Source organism: Aedes aegypti, chromosome 2 (assembly GCF_002204515.2).
Source record: "Aedes aegypti strain LVP_AGWG chromosome 2, AaegL5.0 Primary Assembly, whole genome shotgun sequence".
Taxonomy (NCBI): Eukaryota; Metazoa; Arthropoda; class Insecta; order Diptera; family Culicidae; genus Aedes; species Aedes aegypti.
Window position 1 is genome coordinate 268,753,061 of NC_035108.1, and position 23,851 is coordinate 268,776,911.

The 23,851-nt window shown below is 43.5% G+C and overlaps 1 protein-coding gene and 1 long non-coding RNA gene across 3 annotated transcripts in view; one reads left to right on the plus strand and one right to left on the minus strand.

The window, feature by feature from the left end:
* Positions 1-23,851, minus strand: part of LOC5571740 — a 266,650-nt gene that overhangs the window by 110,203 nt on the left and 132,596 nt on the right. The gene's annotated exons all lie outside the window — the stretch shown is intronic.
* Positions 12,520-12,761, plus strand: LOC110676584. Its single transcript, XR_002500536.1, has 2 exons — positions 12,520-12,620; positions 12,685-12,761. It is a non-coding gene; the product is annotated as an uncharacterized LOC110676584 (long non-coding RNA).

Genomic DNA, 23,851 nt, shown 5'->3' on the forward strand with positions numbered 1-23,851 from the left:
TCTCAGAGTCTATAAATGAAGAGTTGCGCGAAGAGTGAAACCAAATCTACCTATCGAATTGTCAAACCATCTATTTATCGAGCAGACCAGCAAAACAAATAGGGGCTATTTTCAAGGAGAACAATATTTCAAAAAAGCCTCTTCGCGAAGCTCTTTGTATATAGACTCTGTCATTTCTGAACTGTTTTTGAGAAACTTCGCGGCCGCGTCGGACACTAATCGCATTGTGTTACAGAATGAACGTTAGATTTCCGCTCCATACTTCCAACTTTTCTTCTTCAGTATTTTTTCGATCATGCCACTGGGTGTTGCAGACAAATATTTTGTTTAGTGTAGTGTTTTATTTACAGAGAAAATTGGCCATTTCCATTATATGAACTAAAAGCTTGTTGATATTATCCTCATAGATTATATATGAAGTTGCTCTGCAAAGCTTATAGAATTCGTAAACTGCAAATAAATAGGTTATGGTACTGTTGCATTTAAGTATAAAGAACATTTCAAGACAATTTTACGATGTATTGATAGTTCCCAAATACGATTAATAACTATGAAAAATTTAGCAGTTAAAATAGAACGGTTTGCGTTTGCAGGAGTTCCAAGTTCAATAATTGGGTCCTAAAATGTTTGATAAAATCTTGTTTTTATTCAACAACACGAAAGAGCATGTTACTTCAACTACTTTAGCAATTTTTCCCGCTCAAATAACGGCTATATCATGTTTAAACATTCATTTTAAAATTGGTTCCATAAATGAACCTTGACACTTGAGATCATGTTTGACGTTCGCTTAGTCGACAAAAACACCACAGGGGTTTTAGTTTTAACACTGGGGTTATTCCTCTCTGACATTTCGGAAGGGACACGGAAAACAAAATTCACCCAAAATTTGAGTTTAAGCCAAGGGGTGTGACAAAATCTAAAAAAAAACATAAAAAAATGTTTTTCGGACTTAAACCAACGGAAAACATTGGAAAATTGAGTAAACATGTGTTTTTAGCCTAAACCTAAGCGTTTGGCACTAAAATCGGGACAGGGCTTTAGGACCCTATTTTGATGTATTATCTGATTAAGGTTGAACATAACTTATAAAATTGAATAAAAGCATTAAAGTTATTGACTGAAAAGATGATTTATTGTTGTAGGCAAAATATGGTTTTGTTTACAAAACTCAAATTCACCCCATTTTGCATTTTCTTCAAAAATCACACATTTTCATGATTATCTCAGAATTCTGTCATAGGATCCTCATAATTGTATTTGGCTTGTGATATACACGACGAGAGAATGGTAGGACTGTCCTTTGTTAAATTATTGACATACTAGAAGTTGCTTGAAATTCGAGTCGAATATATTTTTCATCCCTTAACACCCCATTTTACGGTACACTATATGATGATTTTCCGTTAGAATTTTTGGTAGACGATGAGGCGGAGTAGATGTTACCTCTACTAGGGGAATTCCGGAAATGACCGTTATCGTAACGGATATTATCTTTCATCTGCCTGGCACGAGCCTCAACGTCTCTCCTGCTTAAAGGGCAATCCCAAAAATTGGACTTATGATTGCCCCCGCAATTTGAGCATATAAACTTGGTGGTATCTTCCGTCACTGGACAGACGTCCTTAGCGTGAGAAGAACCTCTGCTAATCATGCATTTAGCATCCATGCGGCAATTTTTTGTTCCATGACCCCTTTTGGCACCGACGGCACTGAGTGAGGTTCTGGTAATTTCCTCCAGGTTTCTTGAAATGTTCCCATGTCACACGGACATCGAACATAAGTTTAGCTTTTTCTAATGCTTTAATATTATTTAGATCTTTTTTGCTAAAGTGAACTAAATAATATTCTTGAGAAAGCCCTTTCCGAACAATGCCAGATTGGGTTCTCTTTTTCATAATGATTACTTGGACTGGGGAAAAACCAAGTAAATCATTTATTCCATTTTGATCACTTCAGGTGACTTATAGTCACTTGAGAGACCTTTCAAGACGACTTTGAACAAACGTTCAGTTTTGTCGTCATAATTAAAAAAATGTGCTTCTTCTTTTCAAGATGTTTGAGAAGAAGTTTGCGATCTTTAAGAGTTTCCGGCAAAAAGCGGCAGTCTCCTTTCTTTGTGATTTGGAAGAAGACCTTGATTCCCCTAATGGAGTTCAAGATCTCCTGCCTAAATCCCTCAAATTCGGAACAACAGACCACGATAGGCGGCACTCTTTGCTTCCTCACTTGAATCAAAGATCCTGGGCTAGGGGCTGCTTCAATTTGGTGTTCGGAAAATTTGTCTAGAGCATTGAACTGATTGCTCATCTCGATACAATTATCAACATAATTCATTTCACCCTTGGAAGAAAGTACGCATTCCGGAGAAACGTCCTTTCTTCCATTCTTGCCACGTTTAGTGACAGTTTTAAAACCTACTTTTTTTTTGGAAAGAAGTTGTGAATTCAGAGATTCACCCTTTGTTCTGTTTGTAGTTGCAACCATGTTTAGTGAATAAACGAAGACGGTGTCCAAGAAGGATTACTACCACTAGCTCTCGCAAATGGGTCCAACGAAAAATCGAAGCCACGGGTCCAAACAAGGATCGTAAAGGGATCAATAGTAGAAAAAATAGTACTGAAAATTACTGTTTTTTAATTTTAGCACTGAAAAGTACTGTTTTATTTCTTTCGGTAGTTTTTAAAATACTTCCAAGAGCAGAGAGAATTCGCGTACGCACAGCACGAAGGTACGATGCGCACTATTTGGTCATTTATTAAATTTATAGCCAACATGCCAATATATCTACAATACCAATAGGAAAACCTTACCACAGTTTAGCTGTGCTGTTGTATTTGGAAGATAATTACCTGAAAAGAGAAAAAAGAGAAATTATTATAATATTGTTTTAGGTTATAAGAAATATTTTTTTTTAGAAGTTGATCATAAAAAGTTTTAGATTAATGTGTCCTAAAGTAAATCAATGATATATCAAACGACAAGGCAACATGTATTCCTCATTTGGTAACCCTGTAAACGAATGCATATATTACGAATTGGACGCTCCTCCCGCAGACTATCAACTCCTACCCTCTACACCCGATTCTGTTTTTGCACGGTAGATGCGTACCGTGCAAAAAAGTTTTCAGTTCAAAATTTCAAAAACCGTGCAAAAAAGTATTACCATTTCTCGACGTTTCGTGCAAAAATAAGGCTTTGTAGAAAAAAAATGTATGGAAACTTTTTTTGCACGGCCGTGTAAAAAAAATCCGTGCAAAAACAGAATCGGGTGTATAGGGTTGCTTCCGCTGTGATGCATGCTCGGTCGAATGTCGAGTGCAATTTCTCTTGAGTGGTTGACCACATTTGGACATGGTCGTGTTCCAGTGCACGTGGGGAAATTATCCGGTTTTAATTCACAAAAACGTCAGCCATGAACAATCAACGACATCGTGTAAGGAGGTCGATTGGCTCAAGAATTTATCTCTGGGTACAGAAAAAGCGTGTGCCATCGATCCAGTATGAGGTGAATTCATTAACAAGCACGTGACAAATTGTCTGCGCAAAAGTTATAGGGTCGCAGAAGAACGTCCCACGTTGAAGAAACACATGTTGCTATCTTGTACCGAGGTATTTCATACATGAATATTCATCCCGGTCCGTCTCCATGGAAGGAGCCCTACATTGCTGATGCGTAGTTTATGCATAAAATTCATAGGTCAGCACTGCATGATGCGCTTGTACAAGCGTTGATAATTGAATGTTCTTATGGAAACATTTGGATCAACCCTCTGCTGTCGGTTCTCATGTCTCGATAAGCGTGCGAAATGCGGTTATGCGTGCGTGTGCTGATTCGATGATTTGTCTCCTTCAATTTGTCATGTTGTCTGTCGATATTACTTACTTTACTTATTTGGCTTTACATCAATTATCTTGATAAAGCCTCGCCAACAATATTTCGCCAATTCCCTCGGTTCATGGCCGCTTCTCTCCATCCTCGACTGTGACCCACGCTCTCCAGGTCCTGGTGTACCTGATCAATCCACCTAGCTCGCTGCGCCCCACGCCTTCTTGTTCCGACCGGATTCGTGGCGAACACCATCTTTACAGGGTTGTTGTCCGGCATTCTTGCAACATGCCCTGCCCAGCGTATCCTTCCAGCTTTAGCTACCTTCACGATACTGGGTTCGCCGTAGAGTTGAGCGAGCTCGTGGTTCATCCTTCGCCGCCACACGCCGTTCTCCTGCACGCCGCCGAAGATCGTCCTTAGCACTCGGCGTTCGAAAACCCCAAGAGCTTGCAAGTCCTCCTCGAGCATAGTCCACGCCTCATGCCCATAGAGGACTACCGGTCTTATGAGCGTTTTGTACATCGTGCATTTGGTGCGGGGGTGAATCTTTCTTGACCGCAGTTTCTTCTGGAGCCCATAGTAGGCACGACTTCCGCTGATGATGCGCCTTCGTATTTCCCGACTAACATTGTTGTCAGCCGTCAACAAGGATCCGAGGTAGACGAACTCGTCCACCACCTCGAAGGTATCCCCGTCTATCGTAACACTGCTTCCTAGGCGGGTCCTGTCGCGCTCAGTTCCGCCAACCAGCATGTACTTTGTCTTCGACGCATTCACCATTAGCCCGACTCTTGTTGCTTCGCGTTTCAGGCGGGTGAACAAATCTGCCACCGTTTCAAATTTTCTCCCAATAATATCCATGTCGTCCGCGAAGCAAACAAATTGTCCGGATCTCGTGAAAATCGTGCCTCGACTGTTAAGTCCGGCTCTCCGCATGACACCTTCAAGCGCAATATTGAACAACAGGCACGAAAGTCCATCGCCCTGTCGTAGTCCCCGCCGAGACTCGAACGAACTGGAGTGTTCGCCCGAGATCTTCACGCAGTTTTGCACACCGTCCATCGTTGCTCTGATCAATCTTGTGAGCTTCCCGGGAAAGCTGTTATCGTCCATGATTTTCCATAGCTCTATGCGGTCGATACTATCGTATGCCGCCTTGAAATCGATGAACAAATGGTGCGTAGGGACCTGGTACTCACGGCATTTCTGGAGGATTTGCCGCACGGAAAAGATCTGGTCCGTTGTCGAGCGGCCGTCGATGAAACCTGCTTGATAACTTCCCACGAACTCGTTTGCTATAGGTGATAGACGACGGAAGAGAATCTGGGATAGCACTTTATAGGCGGCGTTTAGGATGGTGATTGCACGATAATTTTCACACTCCAGTTTGTCGCCCTTTTTGTAGATAGGGCATATAACGCCTTGCTTCCACTCCTCCGGTAGCTGTTCCGTTTCCCAGATTCTGACTATCAGCCGATGCAGACAAGCGGCCAACCTGTCCGGGCCCATCTTGATGAGTTCGGCTCCGATACCATCCTTGCCAGCGGCTTTGTTGTTCTTGAGCTGTTGAATGGCATCCTTAACTTCCCCCATCGTGGGAGCTGGTTGATTTCCGCTATCCGCTGTGCTGACGTAGCCATCGCCTTCGCTGTCCTGACCTTCTGTGCCTGTGTTCTCTGCGCCATTCAGGTGTTCATCGTAGTGCTGCTTCCACCTTTCGATCACCTCGCGTCCGTCCGTCAAGATGCTCCCATCCTTATCCCGGCACATCTCAGCTCGCGGCACGAAGCCTTTGCGGGATGTGTTGAGCTTCTGATAGAACTTCCGCGTTTCTTGAGAACGGTACAGCAACTCCATCTCTTGGCATTCCACCTCTTCCAGGCGGCGCTTTTTGTCCCGGAATAGGCGGGTTTGCTGTTTCCGCTTCAGTCTGTATCGTTCCACGTTTTGCCGCGTACCATGCTGCAGCATTGCAGCCCGCGCTGCATTCTTCTCCTCTAAAACCTCTTGGCACTCCTCGTCGAACCAATCGTTTCTTGAGCTCCGTTCCACATATCCGACAACGCTTTCGGCAGCGTCGTTAATGGCTGCTTTGACTGTCCTCCAGCAGTCCTCAAGAGGGGCCCTATCGAGCTCGCCCTCATCCGGCAACGCTGCCTCAAGATGCTGCGCGTACGCATTGGCGACATCCGGTTGTTTCAGCCGCTCGAGATTGTACCGGGGCGGGCGTCGGTACCGTACATTGTTGATGACGGATAGTTTTGGGCGCAGTTTCACCATCACCAGGTAGTGGTCGGAGTCAATGTTGGCGCCACGATAGGTTCTGACGTCGGTTATGTCTGTCGATATATGCAGCGGAAAAAATGGGCATGAATTTTAAATTGGCGGTTTCTCGGTCAAAGTTAAGCTTGCGTTGGCCGGTAGAGAGGCGAATATGGAAACTTGCGGCGAAAGGTCGCCTTGTCGTGTAAAGATCTGATGAGCTGTTTTTCGATGACGATGTCTTGTTGTGATCTCGAGTGCTTTAAAGGGTTTTGATGTTATATTTTGAGTCTGGGTTTCAGAAACTCCTGGAACTTGGTCTTCAGATTTCCAGTAATTGGTCATTATTCGTCGTGATGATCGTACACAGTATGGTGACACAATTTTGTTTCAAAAAATGCCAAACTAAGATAAACCAAACGCTTAAATACTTCGATTTATTGCTTTGGACTTTTACAGCTACTTTGAATGTTTGAATGAAATTGCTAGAAGCCACGGCGATGCTTAACGAGTTTGTAGTTGCGTAAGTGTGAGCTTGAACAAGGGCGTAAATAACAACGCGATGCATTATTAAAACAAAACAATGAAATGTTTAAAATGAACAAATATCTTTACAACAACAAACAAAACAAGTTAGAAATAATTAAATGTAAATATCCAAAGCCTGAACAACTTTTTGGTTGTATCACTTAGTATGTAAGGAAAATGTTTGTTTCAACAAGAAAAAATTAATTACAAACATATTAATAAAAAAAAACAATGCGATGCAATTTTGCGTCCTGATGTAAAGTTCTAACAAAATTGCATCTTGTAGCCTATTTACTCAAGAGAGAACCGATGAAGAGATACCTCTCATGTTACTTACACTCAGTGTTTACAGACTCATGCTCAAATCTCAATTAATGAGTTCTTCCGTGAGAGCATACTCATTAGAGATTTGCTTCAAAAATCTCATGCTTGAGTTATTCGTGCAAAATCATTCTATCACACTCAAGCCGTCAAAAATGATTCAGTTATAAATCCCGTCAAAAATTCGTGAAAACCGAATTTTGTTGTTGAAATTAGAATGGATTACTGTAATTCTACCTGACTTATGAGAAATCGTTGATTTGTATGAGTAAACTTTGGAATTTGAGCTTATGAGGTCATCGAGCTCAAGAACACAAAGGCAGCTGAGAAGGATTAACTGGAATATTAAAACTATGTAGCGATGAGTGTCCTACAATTTGTTTTCTAGATTATTTTCTGTCGTCTATCACCAAAAGCAAATGGGAAGACCACATCTTCCCTTATGACAAATCTTCCACAAATACGATGAATACTTTCGATTTTGACGTTGGTATGATAGTACCGATCGAAAAGAAATATGTGAAATCATGAAAATAAACAGCTTTAATGAGATGCTCATAAGGCTGATAAAAACAGCAATGAATCCTTTGCAAAATTGTGTGACGATTTCGAATAAACTCTCCGGTTTGGGGCGATCCATTAATTATGTAAGACAATTTTCGGAGTTTTTCAACCCCCCCTCCCCCCATGGTAAGATTTTTTGTGTGAAAATTAAAAATAAATCGTATGGCGCGTAAGAAATCTCAAACCCCCCCTCCCCCCATAAACCCTTACATAATTAATGGACAGCCCCTTTGTACAAATTCTGCCGGGGTCTTCGACAGAGTGCTAAACTTTCGTGCCGGCAGTTCAATATCACATTCCCCAAGCAACACAGATGTTATAACAGAGTATTATCTCCCATACCTTCAGAAGTACTCGATGAATCGATTGGTGAACCTGCTCACTTCCGTACTTCAGACCGTCATCATCTACGTTCAATCTGTTTCTCGCTACTTCTCCATTTCACCGTTCAACAACTGCTGAATGTGCTCCTTCCACCTGTCAGCCATCGCCGTTTTAGCAGTCCGCGAATTCTGGTCTCGATCATTGCCGATGGCGGACACTGGTACTGTATTGTTCCACGCACCGTTTACTGGTTCTCGTTGAAATGCACCGCTCTTTGTTCTGTCAGGCACCAGCCACTCTGGCATACGACTGGCGGTATTCTTTACGTCTGACATTCTCTGGCACTCTACAACGAACCTTCGTCTTCGTCGTTGGCCAGTGTGAATACATCCCGAACCGTTGTGATTACAGATTCGTGAATAGGGTCTCTTAGGCTGGTGGCATCTACAGAAACAAATTCTTTGCAACTGCTCGTCTAACCGTCTACTCGTATAAGCTGTGCAGCTACCCCTGTTGAGAAATATTGGATATTGAAGCGCATCGTTGTGTAAGTCGAAAAGTGATATCTTTAACATCTGAGAAATATCGCAAGTGGTCTGTTGCTCCCGAACGGATTGCCACTCGAGTGTCACCAGGTGTGTATGCGAATATACTTTTATTGATTGCCATTCTTCCAGCAGCAGAAGCAGTTACAAAGTTATCGTAGGTAATGGAATGAAGGCTTTCCGTTTTAACGACGGATTGAAATAAGTTTGCTTTCCTGATCTGCGCCTCAACGTTGCCGTTGACTATTAAACGATTTTAAACGAGAAGAATATAGCGTGGGTATTCATGCAGCATCATGAGGTCCACAAAATGTGGAACAATGTAAGCAGATGAGAACTAAGATGACAGCAAACTCATCTTTTCCGAGATAGAAACGTCGGTTAGAAGAGTAGGATTGTAAAGTAATGGAATAGCTGTGTTGCTTTGAGGAAACGCGTAAAGATGAAATTGGAGCGGAACTCATTGAAATGGGTCAGAATAATCGAAGTGTTGTACCAAATTATCATCTGCCGTCTATCACCGTAGATTTGTTGGGATTTAAGTATCAAGCCATATGAATAAACGTATTACATCCGTCAGGTCGTCCAAAAGTGTCGCAAATATCTAATTCTTGCTCACCATTTTTTCGTGGATGTCAAGGTTGTGTACGATACGATCACGGTAATTGGCTGGGCATGGCTAACCATTGGTACCTCGCATACCTGCTGGAATAAAATAGAATGTGTGGTCCTTAGCCTCTTGCTCAGCAATTCCTATCCCTAACTCCTCGTGGTACATGCCGGGGTACGAATAACCTTAGGAAAGATCGGGTAACCAATTCCGGTGGAATCGGGTGGTGGCCGATCAATGAACGAATGTGCAAGTTGAGAATCTAAGGCCGATTCATTAACTTCAACATAATAAACATGCACAGCCCTCACTCACGATTGGAAAGTTCAGCGCCCACTGGCTGACGAACGACAACGGTCTACGACTGATAGATTTTGCCGCCTCCAAGAAAATGGCCATTCGTAGCACCTATTTCCAGCACAGCCTCCCGTATCGGTACACGTGGAGATCACTGCAGCAGACAGAATCGTAAATTGACCGATGGACGGCACTTCTCCGACATAACCGGCATCAGAACCTATCGTGGCGCTAACATTGACTTCGACCACTACCTGGTGATGGTGAAACTGCACCGAAAACTATTCGTCATCAATGATGTACGGTACCAACGCCCGCCACGGTACAATCTAGCGTGACTGGAACAACCGGATGTCGCCAATGCGTACGCGCAGCATCTTGAGGCAGCGTTGCCGGATGAGGGCGAGCTCGATAGGGCCCCTCTTGAGGACTGCTGGAGGATAGTCAAAGCAGCCAATAACGACGCTGCCGAAAGCACTGTCGGATATGTGGAACGGATATCAAGAAACGATTGATTCGACTAGGAGTGCCTGGAGCTTTTGGAGGAGAAGAATGCAGCGCGGGCTGCAATGCTGCAGCATGGTACGCGGAAAACCGTGGAACGATACAGACTGAAGCGGAAACATCAAACCCGCCTATTCCGGGACAAAAACCGCCGTCTGGAAGAGGTGGAATATCAAGAGATGGAGTTGTTGTACCGTTCTCAAGAAACGCGGAAGTTCTATCAGAAGCTCACCACATCCCGCAAAGGCTTCGTGCCGCGAGCTGAGATGTGCCGGGATAAGGATGGAAGCATCTTGACAGACGAACGCGAGATGACCGAAAGGTGGAAGCAGCACTACGATGAACACCTGTATAAAGCAGAGAACACAGGCCCAGAAGGTTAGGGCAGCGAAGGCGATGGCTACGTCAGCACAGCGGACAGTGGAAACCAACCAGCTCCCACGATGGGGGAAATTATGGATGCCATTCAACAGCTCAAAAACAACAAGGCCGCTAGCAAGGATGGTATCGGAGCCGAACTCATCAGGATGAGATCGGACAGGTTGGCCGCTTGTCTGCATCGGTTGAATCTGAGAAACGGAACAGCTACCGGAGGAGTTATGGGCCCTATTCTCAAGAAGGGCGACAAACTGGAGTGTGGAAATTATCATGAAATCACTACATATTCTAAACGCCGCCTATTGAAGAGAATCTTCCGTCGTCTATCACCTATAGCAAACGAGCTTGTGGGAAGTAATCAAGCAGGTTTCATCGACGGCCGTTTTACAACGAACCAGATCTTTTCCGTGGGGCAAATCCTCCAGAAATGAAATGAGTACCAGGTCCCTACGCACCATCTGTTCTTCTATTTCAAGGCGGCATACGACAGTATTGACCGTGTAGAGCTACGGAAGATCATGGACGATAACAGCTTTCCCGGGAAGCTCACAAGATTTATTAGAGCGACGATGGACGGTGTGTAAAACTGCGTAGAGATCTCGGGCGAATACTCCAGTTCGTTCGAGTCCCGGCGGGGACTACGACAGGGCGAGATACTTTCGCGCCTGTTGTTCAATATTGCGCTTGAAGGTGTCATGCGGAAAGCCTGACTTAACAGTCGAGGCGTCGAAACAAAGTACTTGCTGGTAGGCGAAACTGAGCGCGACGGGGTCCGCCTAGGAAGCAGTGTCACGATAGACGGGGATACCTTCAGACCGCTCTGTAAAGATAGTGTTCGCTATGAATCCGGTCGGAACAAGAAGACGTGGGGCGCAGCGAGCTAGGTGAATTGATCAGGTGCACTAGGACCTGGAGAGCGTAAATCGTAGTCGAGGATGGATAGAAGCGGACATGATCCAAGCGAATTGGCGAAATATTGTTGGCTAGGTTTTATCAAGTTAATGGATGTAAAACCAAATAAATAAATAATTATGATAATACAATATGATCTATTGTGCAGAGTTGTGTAAAGTTTTGGACGAACAAGTTTTTTCCAGGAAAACAGACAAGGTAGATTTATAGTCTTAATGGATGGATGGTGTGAAGATATCGAACTCGTTCAAAGTCGGAGGAGTACATTATAATTGTGAATCTTTACAAGTCAAAACCAAAAATATTGAACATTAGCAAGAAAAACTATTGTTTAAACATTATAAAGATGCTCCATTCGATTTTAAGAACAAAGAGTTTTTGCCATGCTTATGACAAAATGCTAGTAAGCAATAACTATGATCGTACAATAATGTATGCGACGTTGGACCATGCATCATGAAATCCATAGAAGTCTATCCAACATCGAACAATATTTCTTTCACATGTCTGTAATTAATCTGAGTTGAATACACACTTAATTACACGTCCCCGGAGGGTAGCGTTTTGAGGTGAAAAGAACTGCTTTCAATTACCGAGAAGCGCGAAGCCGGCATCGTCTCCTCGTTTGCACGTGGTAAAATGTATTACTTTGATAAAGAGATATGCAATTCTGGTCTGCCGAGGAGTTGAGGCTATCCCGGCAGCCATCGCCAGAACTACAATTTGCATTTGGCGAAAGAAGATTAATGGAGTCCCACACAAAGTGCACTGCACGTAGAACTCCGCCAACCAGTCCAGTGTATTCTCTAGTTGATGATAATTTATTTCAACTGCCAGTCTTCTGAGATGCACTGCCCAAGATACACGCATTTGCAACCTCATTTTATTCGCAGCTTTTCTCGGGGGCTCCATTATACCACACCAGTAGAACTCGACGAGGAGACGAGGACATCACCATGTCACGTCGTCGCACAGAGGAGTAATTTTGGTAAGTTATGGCCAACATTATGTTTTAACTTTAATGGTCTTGTTATGCCCTAATATAGATTAAAAACGATTCCAGCTTAACAAGGATAAATCTCCAACCGCTGCATGGCTCCTTTCAATGTGAATTGTGAATTCTGCAACTTCATTCGATTACGTTTTTCTAATGGATCTAAATAATAATTTAAATATTTCAAATTTGAATGCTCATTCTTCGAATGGTAAAGGGGGCGAGCTGTTTAATTTTCTAGCAGCTAATAACATACATGTAGCATTTATTTCTGAAACTTATTTGAAACCTGGATCCAAACTCAAAAGAGATCTAAATTATTTGGTTTATCGTAATGATCGATTTGATGGGGCATGTGAAGGAGTTGCAATCATCATTCAAAGGCGTATAAAACATCAACTCTTTTCGTCATTTGAGACCAAAGTTTTTGAAACTTTAGGTGTTTCTGTTGGAACCAGAGATGCATTTGAACACGTTCTGTTCATGTTCTGTTCAAAGCTTCAAAGCAAACGCAGAAAACCAATTCGATTGAACGTCGGATCATTCCTAGTAAGTTGAAATTCATTGTATCTCATAAATTCAAAAACATTCTAGACTATCATTTCTGTTTCAGGTTACAAACTTTTTTCATATTAACTGGTTAAACAATGGCAGTGTTTGAGAGGGTATCTCTAAGCCTGAAAGGATCGGGATAACATAGTAGAAGCATAAACCTAAGAATTCTAATGTCGCTACTGTTCGTGTTACCAACATCTAGTTTGCCACGCGCTGACAGCCTGAGTACCGGGCCTCAAAGTGTCAAATCAATTTTAAAGACCAAAACAAATCATTGGCATTTGAAAAACTGCGAAAACTCATAACTGAAGGTAAAAATAATTAAAATCAGTTTTGTGGTAACAGCGCCACTAGCGTTCTATTACTAATATTTCTATTGATAACATTCACAGTTCCCTATTCTCGAGTTTGCCTTGGCTCCATGTATTCGGGTGCGGGTTAGTGCATTCTGTCTGCGCGCAAAATATAATAAATATCGTTTTACGATCTCACAATTGTAATAATATTATGAATAAAACATAACTTTGCTATGGACATTTGCGAAAATTGTGTTTTTTTTTGCACTCGTCATTTATTGCAATATACATAATGAAAACTATCCGAATGTTGATTTTTCTTGTGATAGAAGTTAACGTTCATCTCACTATTACATTAAGCTACGATTCATCCACATCGGTGCTGGTCCTATGACTGTCATCCGAGTTTCAACTGCGTTCCGTCGAATGGTGCAAGCTCAGTTTATGTGCAAATAGGTACTTGAGTGTTCTAAAATTATTTTTGCTTCATTAAGGAGATTCCGGAGCATTTATCCCAGTTGTAAGTTGCCCTAGATCATACTAGCCGTAGTCCAAACATCGAATCCGGGCTGTACCAAAATCTTGGTAGATGGAATGGTGAAGCTCGAAGGTCGAAAAACGTAATTGCGTTCGTCGAAAGTTTTGGAGATCACAACTTTATGAGCAATTTAGTCATCGTGTGCGTGTTCAAGAAACTGAACATGAACACGAGAGCAATCAAAGGATCATTTGAGAACGCTCACAGAACATGAGCGTTCAAAATGCGTCTCTGGTTGGAACACAGCTTGGAAAATATACTTTCATAGCTGCTTATTTGCCATTTCAAGTTAATTTGCACCAAACTGACTTGCGAAAATGGACTCACAATAAGTCAATTTTTTGTCATTGGTGATTTTAATGCCAAACATCGATCATGGAATAATTCGCTAAGTAAGTCCAACGGCAGAATTTTATTTGATGAGTGCTCTTCAGGATATTTCTCAATTCAATACCCTGATAGCCTACATGTTTTTCCTTCTCTAGAAACCCATCTACGATTGATTTGGTCTTAACCGACTTTAGTCACCTTTGTAGCCAACTGGTTACTCATGCTGATTTTGATTCTGATCATGTCCCTGTTACATTTCAAATAAGGTACAGTGCACACTGGGCCAGGAGCAGAATTTAGCCAGACAAAACCTCTAGCGCTTTAGGAGTGCATTTTATCGGGTTGGTGTCAAAGGAGACTTATCTTGAATTTGTTTGTTCTTCAATTTGATGATAAAAGTTAGTTGGAAATTTCGCCGCATAGGTGGCGCTGCGATGCAATCTTTTTTGTTTTGCGTCCTAGAGCTTTCGCGTCTTCGGCAATGTTTTAGAACGTGTAAAAATACGACAAGTTGTCGAAGACACCAAAGTTCTAGGACTTCAAATAACAAAGTTATGGTAAAAAATGTGTAAATCACTTAAATTTTACGTTTTTTCTACTTTTTACGTCAAAATCGTAAAATGTTTCATTTTAACAACCATGCGTCGCTTAATTTCGATAACATGCATGTACTGTATGAAAAAAAACTTATTTTTATATAAATATTTGAATTTATGAACAAATTATTGTAAAAATATGATATTTTTTTAAATAACTTAACTCAAAAAGTTGCAAATTTTTGCAAAAACTTATCAATGATCCCAAATACGCTATATTTCATCTACCAAATGTCAAAGTTTGCTGGATGTATATTTTGATATATTTGAGATATCTGAATTCAAAATAACCACCTTTTTCATATAAATAGAATAGACTTATTATTCATTTTATTATTGTACTACAAGATTGTTGACACATTGCGTCAGTCAAGTTTTATTTATCAAATACTTTTTATTTGTCAGGTGTTACAGTATCTAGATATTTTCATATTGTTGTGTGGCTCTTATGTCATCTCCAGCAACTGTCTAATTAGAACTTCGCTATGGCCTGCTATTATTCATTTTTTACATCCTGTTATGACCGCGTCGAGACAGTTCTCTCTGACATAAATCACAATTTACAAATCACTAGTATCAAAATAAAAAAAAATTGATTAACAAATCTTAACTGACGCAATGTGTCAAAAATCTTGTAGAATAATGATAAAATTAATAATAAGTCCATTCTATTTATATGAAGAGATGGTTATTTTGAATTAAGATATCTCAAATATATATATACAATCTCAAAAATATATATTTGGCAAACTTTGACATTTGGTAGATGAAATATAGCGTATTTCGGAACATTGATAAGTTTTTGCAAAAACTTGCAACTTTTTGAGTAAAGTTATGTTAAAAATTATGATGTTTTTACAATAGTTTGTTCAAAAATTCAAATTTTTATATAATAATAAGATTTTTTTTCATACAGCACATGCATGTCATCGAAACTAAGAGACGCACGGTTGTTAAAATGAAACATTTTATGATTTTGACGTAAAAAGTAGAAAAAACGTAAAATTTAAGTGATTTACACATTTTTTACCATAACTTTGTTATTTGAAGTCCTAGAACTTTGGTGTCTTCGACAACTTGTCGTATTTTTACACGTTCTAAAACATTGCCGAAGACGCGAAAGCTCTAGGACACAAAACAAAAAAGTTTGCATCGCAGCGCCACCTATGCGGCGAAATTTCCAACTAACTTTTATCATCAAATTGAAGAACAAACAAATTCAAGATAAGTCTCCTTTGACACCAACTCGAAAAAATGCACTCCTAAAGCGCTAGAGGTTTTGACTGGCTAAATTTTGCTCCTGGCCCAGTGTGCAGTGGGGGAAGTGTATCAGTGGGGTAAGTGGATCATTCGCCAATATTAAGCATAAATGCATGAATATGTTGAATGTTTTCGCACCATTGCTTAGTTTTAGGTTATATTCTTACGCCCACACTGATACTATTGCAAAACTGGTATTACACGTACACTAACACAAGCAAACTTGTTAGCTGCTAAAATTAATTAATTTGAAAATTGTTTTTGTTTGTTTACTATTATTTTTTTCGACACGTGATGAGCATTTCAGTTCTAATTGAATTATTCACAACGAAAAATGTGTGATTTTTATAAATAAATACAGATATATTGTACATGGTACACTTACCCCTACTTTTTAATGGGGTGGGGTAAGTTGATCAAGTAATATTATTATTTATTGACTGTTTACGAGAATTTTAATAAATTTTAAATCCGCAAATGTTGTTTTCCTTTAACTTTATTCATTCTCAGCTTAAATTTGTCAAATTTACCAAAAAAATTGAATTAATCCACCTAAAGGTTTTTTTAACCTTTCTGGTATAGAAAACATATAAAAGAATAATAATTTCAAAATTCACACGAAACTTTTCGTAGTTTATCTAAGCTCAGGTACAAAAGAGTAAAATATTCTAATTTTCCAATCCACTTAATCGTACCTTTTTTGACCATATAAATTGTTCTAGACAGATGATACAAATATATTCATAGATAGAATAAAATGATTTCAGTTTGTTATTAAAAATTAAAAAGTATTTCGAAAACATCGTTAGGAATAATTCTACAATACTTCTGTATAACTTATGTGCACAAATGGATGAATTTTCTCCAATTTATTCTAGTTACAATGTTTTTTTTTTTTTGTATAAATTAGTGTGAACTAATTTATACATATTTTTTATTATGTTTTGTTTAAATAAAGAAACTTTTTAATTTAAAAGTATTAATATGTAACATTACTAGCACTAATAACAAGAACGAGAGTAATATCATTCTTACTATACATAATTACACCACATTTGTTTTGTTTTTTTTATTGGTGATCCACTTACCCCACCATGGAGGGGCAAGTGGATCATTTGGCGCAAATTTTCAAGTCCTCCATACTCAATACATAACAATCAGAAAAATTAAAATAAATGATGATTTGAAGTATATTAGTCTCTCAAGACGGGGTTAGTGGTCTGATGGCTACCGCTTCTGCTTCATATGCAGAAGGTCATGGGTTCAATCCCAGGCCCGTCCCTTTCCTCGTACTTTGTAGTTGTATATCTCTCACTTGCTTCTATCTTCCGTTCTAAATATATCACACTCAAACTATTCGTTCATAGCAAACACTAGAACCAGAGACGGACAAGAAACCGTTTCCCTAACGCTTCCTACTTCCACGCGCACGCCTTTCTTACGCCTGATACATCTATGCCTATAGGCAGTCTTTTTTTTTTCTTCTAAGCAATGGGGGATAATCTGCTCAACAGACGCCGTGTGGGGTTAGGGACCATTTACTACATGCAAGCAGTAAACAGGACTACACCGCCGACCCACTTAACCATTTCCATTGCCGCCAAACCCTTCGTCTCTCCGGGACCACCAAGAAGGCATTGCTTCGGAGAGGGGCTATTGCACATCGCATCCTCCAGGTTAGCTGCGTAGCCATGCAGCAACGAACATCGATGACACGCTTAGGGGGTGGTGGACACCAAGGTAGCATGCTGGCGCTTTGCCAGCTTCCCAGGTGGTCCTCACCTCCCGTTGTCCGCTGAAAGCGGGCAGGGTCGACCACTACGCCCGCGCCCAGCTGCACCGCAGGTATCAAGAACTGATACTGCGGGCTTCGCAATTTGACCTACTGAAGGCTCAGGCCCTATCAGCTAGCACCAGCTGGGATTGCTGACGAAGGGGCCTCCACCTGCCCCGAACAACCAGAGGCTCGTACCAACCCAGTAGGCCGGCGCTACGACAGCAGCGCTACCAGGATGTTCTCCCCGCGGCCACTTAATCGCTGTAAGGGTCGATTTCGACCGTAGGGCACCGGTATGACCTACGTAGCCGACTGCGAACCCTTGGACCACCTGTTGTTTAGCGTCTGCACTAGCCACTCCTCGAGTCACTCGCCACCTCCTTTGCAGTTCCGAGACGATGTGGGTGATAGCCGATGAAACGGCATTCCAGCCAAACTCGTCTTCTCACATCCTCTGGACCAAATTGTCCGGAGTCGTGTCCCGACCGCATGTGGCTAACATGCGGTCACGCATTGTGCGGAAACGCGGGCACACGAACAAAACGTGTTCCGCTGTTTCCTCTAAACCTGCACAAAGTGGACATTCGGGAGAACCCGCATGACCGAAACGGTGTAGATAATGTCTAAAGCAACCATGGCCCGAAAGGACCTGTGTCAGGTGGAATGTTAGTTCCCCATGGCGCCTATTGACCCAGATATCTAACCTCGGAATCAACCTGTGAGTCCACACTCCCTTGGTGGAACTGTCCCACGCACGCTGCCATTTGACCATGGAGGCCAGTCTGGCAGTCCTGCGTATGCCTCTTGTGCCGCGCATTTCGAAGCACTCTATGTCTTCCATGATAAGGATACCAATAGGCACCATACCGGTGATGACGCAGAGTGCATCGTGTGACACGGTACGGTACGCGCTCGCAACCCTCAGGCACATTAGCCTATAAGTACTCTCTAGCTTGCTACGGTAGCTCTTGGTACTTAAGGCCGTTCCCCAAGCCGGGCCACCATACCTCAGTATGGACGAGGCGACACTGGCCAGAAGCTTTCGCTTGCTGGCGTACACCGCAGAGCTATTGGACATCATCCGGAACAGTGCCACAATAGCTGTGGAGGCTCTCTTGCAGGCATAATCGACGTGGCTACCGAAGGTAAGCTTATCGTCGATCATCACCCCCAAGTGTTTGACGGAGCGCTTCGAAGTGATCGTGCAGTCGCCTACACTGATCACCGCTTGCTGCACCGACTTTCGGTTGTTGACAACAACCGCCTCAGTTTTGTGGTGAGCCAATTCCAGTTTCCTGGAGCTCATCCACTCCTCCACAATTGCGATCGAGTGGGCTGCAGTCAATTCCACTTCTTCGATCGATTCACCGTAGACCTCCAGCGTAATATCGTCGGCAAAGCCAACGATGACCACACCCGCCGGGAATTTTAATCTCAACACCTCGTCGTACATGACATTCCATAACACCGGACCCAGGATGGAACCTTGCGGGACTCCTGAGGTTATGTGAAAGCACTTCCGACCCACCTCTGTGTCATAGACTAATACCCGATTCTGGAAGTAACTTCCGAGAATCTTGTACAGGTACTCGGGTATCCCCAGACGCAGGAGCGCATCGGCAATAGCCGCCCAACTGGCACTATTAAATGCGTTCCTTACATCCAGAGTCACTACTGCGCAGTAGCGAATCCCCCTCCTCTTACGCTGGAGTGCTATCTCAGCGGTTTTCTTAACCGTCAGAATAGCGTCTACGGTGGACTTCCCTTTCCGGAAGCCGAACTGGTTGCTTGAGAGACCATTTACACTCTCAGTGTACCTCAACAGTCTGTTGAGGATGATCTTCTCGAGCACCTTCCCCGCCGTGTCAATCAAGCATATTGGTCTATACGCCGACGGGTCACCAGGTGGTTTCCCCGCCTTTGGCAATAGTACCAGGCTCTGCCTCTTCCACGCATCTGGAAATACTCCCTCGTCCAGGCATATCTGCATAGCAGATCTGAACATACCGGGAGCTTCCAAGATTGCGACTTTGAGGGCCAGGTTTGGAACTCCGTCCGGACCTGGTGCCTTCCCCATGCTTAGGGATTTTGCAATCCCTACAAGTTCCTCATCGGTTACTCTATCCTCATCGCCAGCCCCAATCCCCGGCTGTCCTACAAAAGGAGGCCATGGGCTAGGGTTGTGGCGCGGAAAGAGCCCCTCGATGATCCCCTCCAGCATCTGTGGAGATTGCTCCGTAGGAGCAATTGCACCTCTTGTCTTCGCCATAACGATCCTGTAGGCATCACCCCACGGGTTCGCGTTGGCACTCTGACAGAGTCTCTCAAAGCAGGCCTTTTTGCTTGCCCTTATCTCGGACTTCAGCGCGACTTTGGCAGCGGTGAACACCGCCCGTCGTTCTTCACGCTCCTGCTCGGTACGTGCTCGCTGCATCCGCCTCCTGGCCCGTAGGCAGGCACGGCGCAGGTTCGCAATTGCTTGAGTCCACCAGTACGTCGGTGGTCTCCCATTTCTAGGGTGGACTTTCCTAGGCATGGTCGCATCGCACGCACGCGAAAGCACCGCTACCAGTTCGTCCCCGCTTAGGCCGAGTAGGTTACGCTCACGACGGAGCACCTCCCTAAGTACTTCGTCATTGAAGTACGATGTCTTCCACCTACGAGGGCTTGGCCGTGACCTAGCCGCTTCCTCTACGCGCTGCCTGCTGTTGTTGTAGTCGATACTGTAGCGAACCGCCAGGTGGTCGCTGTGAGTGTAGGCATTGTCTACCCTCCAGTTCGAACTACTCGTTAGGCCAGGACTACAAAAAGTAACGTCGATAATCGACTCCGCTCCGTTTCGGCTGAAGGTACTTTTGGTACCAACATTAGCCAGATCGACATCTAGCACGGCCAGTGCCTCTAGCAGGATTTGACCTCGCTGGTTCGTGATACGGCTTCCCCATTCCACGGCCCAGGCATTGAAGTCACCCGCTGTTACTACTGGCCTTCGCCCTGTCAACACGGTCGTCATGCAGTCCAGCATCTGCGTGAACCGCTCGGTCGACCAACTCGGAGGCGCATAGCAGCTACAAAAGAGGACCCCGTTTACCTTGGCGATCACGAAGCCCTCGTAGGTAGTAGACACCAACTCCTGGACGGGGTATTTACCCGTCGTCCATATCGCCGCCATTTTTCCGGATCCATCCACGACCCAGTTGCCGTTGTCGGCGGGTACTCGGTATGGGTCCAATATGATGGCGATGTCCGTCCCCCACTCAGCAACTGCCTGGTACAGCAGTTGCTGAGCTGCGTCACAGTGGTTCAGGTTCAGCTGCGTTACCTGCACTGTGACTTTTCGTTAATGGCTCGTTTGAAGGTCGGGCACCTTGAGCCTCCCGTTGGATGATTGTTGTTCACGGACTTGCCGGAACAAATCAAGCACTTGGGAGGGTTCTTGCAGCCTAGTGCCTTATGACCTTCCTCACCACAACGCCTACACAACTTGGTCCTATCAGGGCTTTTACAGCCCCAGGACTTGTGTCCTGGTTCCCTACACCTAAAGCAGATCACCGGTTGCTCATGTATGTTCAGTGAGCATACTGACCAACCAACCTTGATCTTGCCTACCTTAGCGGACTTATTTGCGTCCGCCACAGGTAGGTGTACTAAGGCCACCTGAGTACCTGCCGGACCTTTCCGTAGCTGAACGGCAGCGGTGGGCACCTGAATCTCGCACTGTTGCCGCAGTGCTGTGACGAGCTCTTCTGCGTTGGTGATCTCGTCAAGGTTCATCACCTTCAGAGTCACTGACTGCGTCAGAGCCCTTACTTCGACACCCTCGCCAAGGACCTCTTCCGCCAAACTTTTGTAGGCGGCGCCCTTGCGCTCCTTGTCGCGCTTAAGCTCGAGAATCATTTCACCTGTATGAGTGCGTCTGACACTGCGTACGTCGGCTCCAAGATCTGAGAGCTTCGCGTCACTGCGCATCGCCTTCAGGACTTCCGAGTACTTGGACTCTTCCGTCTTGATGATGATCGCATCACCCTTTTCGCGCTTGGCACCTACCCTCCTACTTTTCTTAGGCCTGGTATCCCTGCGCTCCTGAACTTCCTGCTTCTCCTTCTTCTTCTTTCTCACTACGGTTGTCCAGGGGGCGTCCCCCCCCTGATCCGCCCTAACCTGTGGTGATTGAGGACCTCTCAAAGGTCGCAACCCCCTGTTCCCATCACTCCGTAGGGGCCAGCCTTTTCGGGCCCACCCTTCTCGGCTTTCCGGGACGCCTGGCTGGGGTCCGATTTTCCGGCACTTCTGCCGGTTTTCGGGGTTAATATCCGCCTGGCCTTGCGAGCACCGCCGGGTAGCTCCTCCCCTGACGGCTGCCTCGCGCGCTTCTGCGATTGCTTGTTGTAAGCATTCGCTTCCGCACTTTTGGGGCTACCCGCGAAGACGAAGGGCTCCGTCTGGGTAGACTTCGGCACCTTCAATTCCACGGGTTCTGCCGCAGCCACAGTCGCCATGGGTTCAGCATGGTTCTGCTTGGCCGCGAACATCGACTTACGAAGTCTGAACAGGGCCTGCTTGAGGTCCTTGCTGATGTTAGACTTCGAGGACGCAAAGTCAATTATGGAGTCGAGCTGCTGTGCAGCCACTTCCATCGCAGAGAGCCCATCTCTACTTTTATTGATGGCCCTCATCAACCACGCTCCATCCATAACCTCACCCGATGCGTTAGCCGGGGATGAAATATGGTTTCCAGCACTGGCACTACGTGCACTGCTGCCTCCTCCTGCTTCTGCTCTCCTCAACGGAGACCTAGCTAACCCACTTCTTGCGAAGGGGTTCGCTTCCCTACTACTGCTACTACCTGCACTACTACTATTATTTTGATTTTGGTTTAAGTTTGTATTCATGATTGGATCCCACGAGTAGCACGGGAAAAGAGGTCCACCACGCCAGAGCCCTGCATTAACGCGGTAAGGGACAAAATACTGTGAGGGGTGCCCAGGTGCCCCACAGGCTCCGTTAACGGCCGAACATCTTTTTCACCCCTTCGACCATTCATTCCTCAGCACGGTTTTTCGCATCACACCTTGAATTGGGGTTACCCCGTTTGGTGGACTCTTACCACCGGAACAGGTCGTCCGTAGTTCTATTCTATACGCCGGAACTACACGGCTATAGGCAGTCTGCTAACCACAAAAGCAAACCTCTCTGCCATGCCTTTCCCCCAATCCATACACTCCCGCATGAACAGACGTGGATGCAGTGGCATATACGGTCTACGCGGGAGTCAGTTCAATGCATCATCAATTCCTCCTCCTTCCCCTCATTGGTCTGCATTCTGACGTGGCAGGTGCCATTGTTGCCTAAAAATATAAGATCACCAGCACTTATACACTGAGGATGCCTGTTAGTCCCAAGCAGTCATTCGGTTGGTTCCTTGTGTAAGAGCAGCTGATCTGGCGATACTGGAGTGCATCCACGGGCGGCCAATCAAGCTCATTTGAAGTATATAAGTCTCTCATTTGCTATCCACAGAAAAAAGTTTGAATTACATTATTCATGTTAGTCGTATATAACAATGAAGTCGACTATTGATTTTTCTGTATCCACTTACCCCACGATACCTTATCCCATAAGGCGATTCTCAATCCTATCAGCTCCACTTTCAATTATTTTTGAGCCGACTGGAATGTATATGAAACATATATGGATAGTTATCTTGATGTTAACATTTTTTTTACAAATAAAACTTGATATTGACAATGCTCTTGAAACTTTAACAAATTCCATTGTTGGAGCTAGGAGCATTGCATTTCCAATATGTGAAGTAATATTAGAATCCGTGATTATAGACGATGATCTTAAAATCTTGATCCGTATTAAAAACGTGAGGAGAAGGCAATTTCAACGCACTCGCGATCCTGCTATGAAAATTATAGGGCAGAATCAGCAGAAAGAAATTAAAAAACGATTTCCACAATTAGGAAACAAAAATTTTGAAAATAAGATTTCTCAATTGGACTCTGGCTCTAAGCCTTTTTGGAAATTATATAAAATTTTGAAAAAAAAAAAACCCTCAGAAGTCAATACCGGCATTTAAAGAGGAAAACAAATTATTACTAACATATTGTGAAAAAGCTCAAAAACTTGCTATGCAGTTTGAAAGCGTGCACAATTTTAATTTAGGATTTACTAGTCCAACAGAAAATCAAGTTACTCAGGACTTCAAAAACATTCTCAATCTAGAGAACGTTTTCGAAAGTTCTTGGGTGGCTGATTTGGAAGAAGTGAGAACTGTTATTAAAAAAAAAACATATTAAAACATGAAACCCCTAGCGATGATGGAATTTTCTACATCCTCATTAAGAAATTTTCAGAAAGTAATAATCATTCTTAGTTGATATATTTAACATTTTTTTCAGTTTGCATGTTTTCCTGATAAA